Source organism: Bombus flavifrons, chromosome 16, assembly GCF_040668555.2.
Source record: "Bombus flavifrons isolate JBK064 chromosome 16, iyBomFlav1_principal, whole genome shotgun sequence".
NCBI classification, from domain to species: Eukaryota; Metazoa; Arthropoda; class Insecta; order Hymenoptera; family Apidae; genus Bombus; species Bombus flavifrons.
The window spans coordinates 8,670,867-8,680,036 of record NC_138457.1 but is presented as its reverse complement, the minus strand read 5'-3'; the positions used below and the strand labels follow the sequence as shown (position 1 = coordinate 8,680,036).

At 39.2% G+C, this 9,170-nt stretch overlaps 1 protein-coding gene across 1 annotated transcript in view; it reads left to right on the top strand.

Moving 5' to 3' along the window:
- LOC138188305 (beta-1,4-glucuronyltransferase 1) overlaps positions 1–9,170 on the top strand; it is a 61,469-nt gene that overhangs the window by 21,071 nt on the left and 31,228 nt on the right. The gene's annotated exons all lie outside the window — the stretch shown is intronic.

Below are 9,170 nucleotides of genomic sequence, written 5' to 3'. Positions count from 1 at the left end.
TAAGAGAAATGATCATCTTACATAACGAAAGAATCGTTATCGACAGATCGGTATTTTAAACGCTATGAAAAATTTCCTAGAAAAAAAAGAATCAAATTAATTTAATGATCGATCCAGTGGCAGGCTGGATCGCTTAGGAATCTCGATAGTTACGAAGGCGGACACCTGACAGATTCCAGCTGAGCGTGCTTCTTACGTAAGCCTCGGAAGATGTGCCAATAGGCATTAGCCTGATTTATATAATCTCGAATAATTTAATAAATTGCCGGAGAGGCTTCGATCGCGTATTAAAGGGACTCGGTCGTTGTGAAAATCGCCAGACCAAATGGAAATTGCCCACAGGATATCGGGTACTCTGGTGCACTGGTGCGTGCACCTGGGTCGGTCTCGGATTTCGTGCACCCGATACATCGAAAAACTTTCACGCACGGCCACGTCCGACCGTTCTTGTTTTTTACCCTGAAAAAATCGGGATCGATGGCAACACAGGAGTTGAAAGAAAGACTGTTTGGTCTACTGTGCCAATCGTGATTTAAATTGGCAACTATGTACATATATATATAGGGAGGAAACATGAGAAGCTCGTTTTCGGTTATCTTATGACCTCTGGGATTTTTTGCTGAGCCCTGTGATTGTAGTATAAAATGGGTACTAAAGGGAAGACTATTCTGCTTGATTTTATGATTTTTGTGACTCGCCATGGTTACCGCAATTGGAATATAAATTGGGTGCTATAAAGAAGATCGTTCTTGTCGATTTTATGATTTTTGCGCTATTTGGTGAATACTGCGATCGAAGTATGAAATTGGTACTTACGAAAAGACTGATTTGCTTGTTTTTATGATCATTTTTTTTATGAGCACTGTAATTGAAGCGTAAAATGGGTACTATAAATTGTTGATTTTATAATTTTTATGTTATTTCACGAATACCGTAGCTGATCTATAGTATTCATCTATCAAAAAAATGCTATATTATCTAGTCTGGAGAAAACCTGGTGAATTTACAAAAATTATAGATCCGTCTTCTCCGATTCTGATAATTTTTGAATATGTCGTAGAGCTCGAAATTTTGAACAAATTTTTATTATACTTACAACCATCGATCGTGCTTAGTTTTCGAGATATTCGTAAAAAGCTGCAGGTACGTCTAGGGTCTATTTCTGTCCATAATTGTGCGTCTGTGGTATTGGTTCTGTTTATATTATATATTATGCATCTTACTATTTATATTATTACATTATTTATTATTATATACTGTATATTATTTATCTCCTGTTTATAAACGAGAGTCGAAGTCGCCATCTTAAAGGCCTCGCGCGCAAGCAGCACCTTTAGTTTCTTGCGAATATCTCGGAAATGAAGCGTGACCGGTGGTTACATGTAGAGAAGAAAATTGCTCAAATTATCGATTTGTATAATATATCAAAAATTCATCGAGATCGATGAGGAAGGATTAATTAACGCGAACCTCACCAGTACCCGGTCAAACGATTTCAAAATCTAATTAAAAATCCTACGCTCATTGTTATTTCTTTCGCTCGTCTAACTTTACTTAAATAACTTTCTGTAAATTAAATTAAATAAATAGCAACGAACGTGCAATATTAGATGAAACTTTGAAACCGGTCGTCTGACCAGGCCTGGTAAAATTACAGTCGCATGACTCACATAATCGAAACAAAAGTTCTACGAGACATTCTGTAAAAGATTTAAAAGACACGTGGTCATTAAAAATACTTACGCAAAACTGTATTATTAAAAGCAAAACGCGAGAGGCGTGGAGTCTAAATCGAGATACGTTTGATCATTAATCGCAAGCTAGCGAACGCGTCATACGTCACTCGTCTATTTTATGTTCGTCATTTTTACGACGTGTATTATTGCACGCCTCGCGATTCGTTTATAAACCAGGCGAGGCGATAACGCGTATTAGTCATCGAACCGTGACGTACGACACGAGGTGAGGATAATGAACGAGTTTGCAATCGACTGGCGCAATTAGATTCGCACGAAGATTAAGCCGTGCTTTCGTCGAATGCCATGGAAGCCTCGTTTAGAATCCCTTTTCACACAAACGTAACGAAACTCCTGCAATACTAATCATCCGCTCGTTAACACGCGAGAAAGCAAGGCGTGGTCGTGACGCGAAATTTTAATTATTACATTTGCTAGTACGATCTTGTCTAGATGGATAAGCAACGGTGATCACACTAATGCGTCTGTGGGAAAATTAAAGACGCAGAAAAGCTCACGATACGCAAGAACACACAAGACATCGAAAATAACCCAATAGATAGTAACGCAATACCGTGAAGTAACATTTTCTTGGCGACTTATAATATTAATATTTCCTCTGCAAGTAGTCGATTTTTCTATTTTTCAATCTTCAATCTGGTCTTTTTTCAAAGTAATACCGCTCTTTACTTGTTTTAGCAGTTTCCAGCGTGTCGTTAGTCGAAACATAATTCAGGTAATTCAGGTTCGACAGCGTGATCGGGCATCAGGATACTATGCCTGCGATTTATTTATAAAATATTTCCTATCAGTGGATCGATGATAAATTCATAAAATAAGAAAAAATGAAGTTATTGTTCTTTGTTCCCTTAAATGTTTACTTTTGAATCATATCGATAGCTAATTGAAAAATTGTATTGGCGAGACGCAGTTCACAGCTGACAAAGGAAGGAACAAGTATTCATCGATATTCCCTGTCTATGATTTCTAATATTCTTTTAGAACGAAAATTTGATAAATTATCCGCTTTAGAATTCACTTGGTCAAGCGACAGGACGTAATTTATAAAACATCCAAAGGGGAATTTATCATATTTATATGGATTTATATGTGCTGCAACAGGTGGAATAAATGGTAGGCTAGGTGATTCTCGGTAGAATGCATAGTGGAAAGGGAAGATTCGAAGAACGAAATTTTTCTGTGGCTTTCGCGAGCGTTCGAGATCGCTGGTAGTCGATAGCAGAGGATACGTACGTAACCGATTGCAAAATCTGATTTTCTTAACTTGTTCGAAGCCCGTGTCACAGCGAGTCCTACGCTTACCGCGCGTAATCCAATTAGCGACGCACCACGTGCGCTTTTAAAGGGAATTCGTGTCGACTACGCTCGGAAAGCAAGCTTTTTCTTGCCTCTCCGCAATTTGTCCGAGAGCATCGTGAAAGATTCGAGTTTGGTAAACGACTATGGCTGATATTGTTCATCGAATCGAACAGAAGCTAGGGACGAACGAGCAAATGCAGTGAGATCAGACAGGAGCACGAAAAAGGCCCGGAGCACACGAGAAATCGAAGGATAAAGAAGCCTGGGTAGAACCCAGGTACGTCAGAACCCAGGTACGCCAGAACCCAGGTACGCCAGAACCCAGGTACCCCAGAACCCAGGTACCCCAGAACCCAGGTATCCCAGAACCCAGGTACCCCAGAACCCAGGAACCCCAGAACCCAGGTACCCCAGAACCCAGGTACCCCAGAACCCAGGTACCCCAGAACCCAGGTACCCCAGAACCCAGGTACCCCAGAACCCAGGTACCCCAGAACCCAGGTACCTCAAAACCCAGGTACCTCAGAATCCAGTTACCTCAGAACCTGCTTCTTCTTCTTCATCCTTCGATTTCCTCCCGGATCCTGAACCTGGATTCTACCTCAGGACCTGGGTTCTAGCCCAGCTTCCTCTTGTTCGAACCCTACAGACACCAAGGAGCGTATCGCGTGCCCAGATCGTGTCCGGATATCTGAGAAAGCCTCAGAAACTTCATAGACTTGGTCAGAGTGGAGCAGAACCGGATAAATAGGAAGACAAAAGAATAGAGGAGCGAAATAAACGGTGAAACTGTGGAACAAGTGTTGAATAATAGAAATTGAGATATTGAAATGCATTTGGAGTCAGATATCACGAAATGTTCGTATTTGGCTGCACTATAGGCGACACAAGTTGGCCGACAAATCGACCCAGATTATCAGGAAATAAATGTTTAATAGGACGCTCATCCAACGAATATCGCTATAGTCGTGCCACCGTTTGCAACGTCACCTTTTATTTTCCTTTCTGACTTTATTGATTACGTCGAGGCTCTCCCTCTCTGTGTCGCCCTTTGTTACGTGTCCCAACGTTAGAGTGGCTTTTTGACCGGTCGCTCACCTGCTACCTCTTGCCCTCTGAACGCACCACCTCTCTTCTAACACATCGGCGATACAGTCCAAGTGAAAAAAGGGTCAGAATGAAAGCTTGCGAAACTAACAATACGACACGTACAAACACGACGTCTTTAGGTCTACTGCTGGATTAGGCTGATTTTCTCTAGTACCATTAGGACCTGTTAGGTTGTGTAAGGTCTCGTAAATAACGATACTTACACGATCGTGATAATTACGATCGATTGTTAGCGATTACACACTTTGTTAGCGATAGCTAACCCGCAGCTGTTTAGCCTAGTCGTAATTTATGAACACGCTCGTAGGGTTCAGCAAGGACCCCGGCAGACTGGTCGAGTGAATGTTTGGCAAATGGATAGTCAGTCACTCGAAGGACTATTTTTCGCTTGCGACTTGCCAAGTATCGCGGCTCCGAACAGAGGTCAGCTTTTTAGATGGAACCATACAAATGCTGTTTAACACATTCGTTTAACCATCTGCTATGAGATTTCTTGTAGAAAGCGAGTAATCCTTTTAAACTCCGTTTAAGTCATTTACGCGATACTTTGTATCTGATTTGGTATAACAAGAGAAGCGGATAATTCAATAGTTAAATTAAGATAATTAGGTGGAAGCGTGAAACAACTTTCCTTTCCATCCATGTTGTATTTTCCAGACACGCGGTAACGAGCATTCTCCATTCCTGTAATAAATTACAGCTGATTCATTGTGCAATGAACCTCTCGTTTAAATGGACGTTTCAACAGAGAGAAGCCAGCTGTTTGTATGCGTTTTCCGTCACGTGTTCTCCCATCAACAATCGTCCACATCGATTCCATCGTTTTTCTCTCCAATAAAAACCGATGACTCGGTTGTTAAACCACATTTTTCTCGTAACACGTGGCATTGACACGACTGTTCGAAGAAATCACTTTGCTCGGACGTTTACAACCCTTGTAAGAATTTTACGTTCGTATGTGTTCGAACGATCATGATTGATCGTAATGTACGATGTGTACAAATTAACTTGTCAAACGTTTACTGTCTTCATCTTGCTGCTTACGCTAATGAAGCTAACGAATATGCTATTTACGCGTCATCAGGATATTGTTAGCAGGCTTATGACTCATTATCTCTATCTTGAAAGCTTCGACTATTAAGAAGCAGTGGGACACGAGTATCATAATTCTTCCTATAATGGAATTAAGTGTTTTCTTCTTGGAATATGGTAAAAGCCTCGTTAGTCGTCTGTGTACTTTTTCTGCCTTTTTTCATCTTTGCAATGCTCCAGGAACTTTTGACGTCAAAGTTCCATTGGTCTGTCCCCATCCTACGTTCGCCGTGACGAGGCTCTGGCATCTCGTGATGTTTTCTAAAATAAATTTCCACTTGTTGGGAGAAAATTCGATTGCATAGAGAAATGGCGATGAAAACTCAGAGAACCAGAAATCTTCAGCCTTCAGGTTTCAGGGTGGTAGATAGGACCTTTTGATAAAGAGGACAGTGGGGAGAACAGCAATCGGATTGACCTTTAAAACGGTGCAGTCCGGGAGAGACTCAGGCAAGCAGCCAAATATAGTGTTCGTGTATATTTCACATGTGAAATGTCATCAGTGATAATTCATGGTACGTAACATAGTGAGTTAATAATTACTCGCGTCCTGTAAAAAGTTGAGAGTATATACGTTTGACCTTGAATGCCATAAATGCAGGAAACATGTAGGACAATCATGGTAGTGGTGTATTTATCTGACCTTGATTTATTGCAACGAAATTTTGTTCAATGGACGATTAACTATGTGAACGTAAGCTGCTATTATGCGAAGAAAAAATAATAGGCAGAAAAATTGTCGAGCTGTTGGAACTGTAATTATTAGGCGAATTAAACATGTTCAGTTGTTTAACAAAAACATGGCTTAATGAATTTAATTTTAGGTCTATCTGTCCAATGATAAAAATTAAACGGCTGTAGTATAATTAACTGTAGCATAATCAATTGTTTTTTAATTAAAAACTTATTAAAATTAATTAAAAAGATATATACTGTCTCATATATACAGGGTGATTGGTAACTGGTGGTACAAGCGGAAAGGGGGTGATTCTACGCGAAAAAAGAAGTCGAAAATATAGAATAAAAATTTTTCGTTCGAGGCTTTGTTCTCGAGAAAATCGACTTTGAATTTTGGCTCGGTACGCGTGCACTTTATCGCGTCTCGTTATAACGGATCTCACCGTAGATCGTTGTCTCGATGGAAAAATTAAAAAAAGAATTTTTATTCTATATTTTAGAACCCAGTTACCAACCACCCTGTATATGTAATTAAATGAAATTTTTAGTAAAAATGCGGAAATAATTTTATGGGACGATAAGACCCTATAGAATTTTATATTAATTGTTACAATTATTTTCTTTTAAATATTAATATTTAAACATGTAAACCAAATGGTTTATTGGAATGGACAAAATTGTCCCCTGATCAGTTGCTCGGTCAGATATTATACTTGGTCCCAGTCTGTTTTATTAATTATTATTATTTTCTTTTAAATATTAACATTTAAATATGTAAACCAAATGGTTTATTGGAATGGACAAAATTGTCCCCTGATCAGTTGCTCGGTCAGATATTATACTTGGTCCCAGTCTGTTTTATTAATTATTATTATTTTCTTTTAAATATTAACATTTAAACATGTAAACCAAATGGTTTATTGGAATGGACAAAATTGTCCCCTGATCAGTTGCTCGGTCAGATATCATACTTGGTCCTAGTCTGTAAAATATTTGTCTGTAACAGGAACACACAGAGGAGCAAATAATTTAATGTTAACGAATATATCACAATATCTGACTGAGATGAAATATAAAACTGGTCAGGGGACGAAATATTTTGAATAACTGGAGTTCATGTGGTAGTACAAACATGAACAATTTGTCTGTCGAGGAACAAGTACCAACTATTTGCTTGTTGACTGGGACCAAGTATACTTGTCCAAGAAACTGGTCAGCGCACAAAATAGTTTGTATAATTGGGGTTCGTGCAATACAAGAAACAAACAATTTGTCTGCCCTAGGAACAATTATAAATTCTTTATCGTAGTCAAAGAAGAATGAACTATTTGTCTATCAAGAAACAATTATTTGTTTCTTGACCACGACTATTTATTTGTTGACTGGAAACAAATATAATATTTGTCCAAGAAAGTGGTCAGCGGACAAAATAGATTGTATAATTGGAGTTGGTGTGTAATAGGATCTCACCAATTTTCTCTCGAATACAAACTATTCGTTGCTTGACCAGGTAAATGGAATTATATTCTTCAAATCATCGTACTGTATGTTTTGTCATTCGATTACGCCGTCCAAATGTTCAAAGACACGTAGAACGACCATGGTCCACTTACGACCCTCTCTAACGTTATGGGGACCAGTACAGAGCCGGTACACGCAGGTAGCTGACAAATTACTCGGCCAGACTCTGTTTAAATTGCCCCATGACCGCCGCACTACGTACGTAACTCACGTTGTTTGCCCATTAACGTCGATCATTTCAAGTATGCGCATCTATGTCACGTATGCTCTGTAGATCCATCCTACCTTTCAATCGGGCCATTCTCTGCTCTGCTTTACGTCCATGAACTCGATTCGACTGCTCTCTCGCGTCCCCCGAGCTGCAATGATGTAATATGAACGGCTCGACCACGTGCTTCGAACTATTTCCCCAACTCTCGATGATTCCATGATTCCCCATAGAGGAATATGGCGTGTCAGTATAACCATGGTACGATCGACGAGAGTTTGATTCTAGGTGAAAAAACAAGTGGAAAATATAGAATAAAATTTGTTCGTACGACGCTTTGTTTTCGAGAAAATCCAACTTGAAAGTTTGTGGGCTATGCGCGCACTCTGTTCATTTAGGGATAAGAGTAACAAGAGGTTATCGTAGAAGCGTAAAAGAGTCGACAAAAACGAAGAATAACGACGAATGGTCCTTTCGAGGTTTCTTCTTTTCTTTCTTTCTTTTTTTTTGGGGGGTGGGGGAAAGCAATTTTATTTCATTCTCCAACGAACAAATGTTTCCGTTTATATTTGGATCAATTTTGGCTTTCCTCGCTATTTCTACTTTAGCGCAATTTTACTTTTTGTTAGACTCTTGAGTACCGGTACTGACTAATCAGCGTTTGAAGGTAAAAAATTTGATCGCCGAGTATAAACGTACCGAGTGGTAAAAACATACTTCAAGGACCGGTTTGAAAATTCGAAAGGAACGATCTCGTCAACTATGTAATAAAACAGTGTTTATGCGCAATCCTGATGTACATAATACTGTATTACACAATGCTCCAAGTCATCGACGATCCGAAACGCGTGTTAACGATCGACCTTTTTATTCCTCGGACAAACGTGAGTCCTTCGTTGTGCGGTAATAACGCGATAATGAAAATGTATCCTTGAGAACGATGCATCGTTTATCCGTGTCTTGTTCTAGACCTCTTTGTTTTTATGAAATCGTGCAGCGAAGAATGTTTCGTGTCAAGGTGCATTCCAAATCTGTTTGTTGCCATGTCGATACTCTCATGGTGTAAAAAGAAAATATAAATAAATAATTGAAAGCGACCGAGGCTGATGCTATTAGTTTAGCAAAGTTTGGTTTAGACCACTTCGAACTTATATTCAAATTTCGTTTTTCAATGCAAGCTGATTCAAACTCCACGTAAATCTATGTCAAAAAATAAAGATATTTCACGAAACAATAAATTGTCAGCGAATCCTGATCGAAGCTCAATTTAGTTTCAAAACCCGATGCGACTAACCCAAACTTGCCTGAAATTCAACTCCAATGTACCCCGTTTCAACCAGATTAAATTTGAGACTGGAACTTTGAAAATCCCAACTTTTTCAATCTTAAAACGTCGTTAGTTATACAGGGTGGTTGGTAACTTGGTGGTACAAGCGGAAAGGGGGTGATTCTACGCGAAAAAATAAGTCGAAAATATAGAATAAAAATTTTTCGTTTGAGGCTTT